The sequence below is a fragment of the Pinus tabuliformis genome, chromosome 1_1 (genome assembly GCF_031772625.1).
Source record: "Pinus tabuliformis cultivar Carrire ecotype Pingquan chromosome 1_1, CPIR1, whole genome shotgun sequence".
NCBI lineage: Eukaryota > Viridiplantae > Streptophyta > Pinopsida > Pinales > Pinaceae > Pinus > Pinus tabuliformis.
Genome location: NC_142297.1, coordinates 124,866,447 through 124,868,105, shown reverse-complemented (window position 1 = coordinate 124,868,105; position 1,659 = coordinate 124,866,447).

Sequence of the window (1,659 nt, the reverse complement as noted above, 5' to 3'; positions counted from 1 at the left end):
AACCAACTTGGATTGCTAATCCTATGCTTACTCAAATAACACCCCTTGAAATTCCTGAAGGATATTGGCACATTTTTTACCAAATGGAAAATCAACCACCTCATGGTCAAACCTCGATGTTGGAATACCCCATAGTCGACCAAGTGGCCAATGCCCCTATGAAATATATTCCTTTGTGGATCATCCCAGCTTTTCATGGGATGATCACGGAGGATCCTGGTGCCTTCCCATTCGCGTTTGATGTCCTATGCAGAGGGTATGACTATACCACCGACCCTCAAAAGCTAAAATTGTTCCCTTCTACTCTGAAAGGAGCACCCTTGAGATGATTCATGGGTCTGGGTGGACGTATTATTAACTCTTGGGATGACATGAAAACTTCCTTCCTCACAAGATACTATGACTTTTGCAAGGCTAAGGAATTAAAAGATGAAATCTTTAAGATGGTGTTAAGCCCCTATACTACTAGTGTAACCCCTTATTATTATTAGTACAACCCCCTACTATATTGATGTACCCATGTAGTGCCCATATTGTTACTATTGTGCCCCATAGAAGCCCACTATTGTTATTATTGTGCCCTTACATTATTATTGCTATGTCGGCTCTGATTATATTATGACCCCTTAGACTCCTATATATAGAAAGGAGGTATTTTCATTTGTATCATCCAAGAATTGTTCATTTATGTAATGTAAAGGAGGTTGCCCCCTCAAAGAGGCTGAATTCTAAGGCATTGATATATCTTTTCTATCTTTTTCTTGAGCTGGTTTCATAACATTTGGTATCAGAGCTTTGGATTCTAGGGTTTTGCTGCTCCAAATAGGTCATCGTGGAATTTTCGCTATAAATTTTTTTCTGCGATGTTTCAGAAGCTAAAAAAAGATCCCATTTGAGAAGAAATCGTGCTGAATCTCAGGTCCAAATTTCAGAGCTTTTCATGCTATATTTGTGGAGATATGATTTGAGGAAGTTGGCCTTTCTGCAGACTCCTTAATTACATTCCAAATAGGTGACTTGGGGAAAATCATCATAACTTTCTCTTTGAGCATCAGACTAAAATTTTGTAAGAAGGTACATAAAGAGGACGGACTGAGTTTCTTATATATACTTTTTAGAGCCAAAGGTCAAAACAGGGACACGTGGCATGTCGTACAAGTTCGCTCTACTGAACTAGTCTATAATCAAGTCGTTTTGGGAGATTTGGCATAACTGTTCTTTGGAGAATCCAATTGGGATCAGACTGGTGGCATTAGAAAGAGGACACAAAGAGATATTGCAAATCACAATTTCAGAACTTAAAGATTCGAAAGTATAGAGTTACAATCGTTTCAAGATCGAGCTCCTAAAATCAAGAAAAAGCAAGATGAGGAAGTTTGATGGCAAGGATCCGGTAAATTGGATACTTCAGATGGAGTAATATTTTGATCTACATGGTGTACCACTATTACAAAAGGTATGTATTGCATCTTCATATTTAGAACCGGATCATTTTTTATGGTATAAAGGGCTTTGTTCTCGTAAACGACTTGTTACGTGGTCAATTCTCATGGAGGAAATGATAGCACATTATGAGGATGCAAAGAGCAACACCTTCTTTAGAGCAACACCACAACAATTGGAAAGAGTAAAAGGGCTTTGTGACATAGTGGAAAGTAA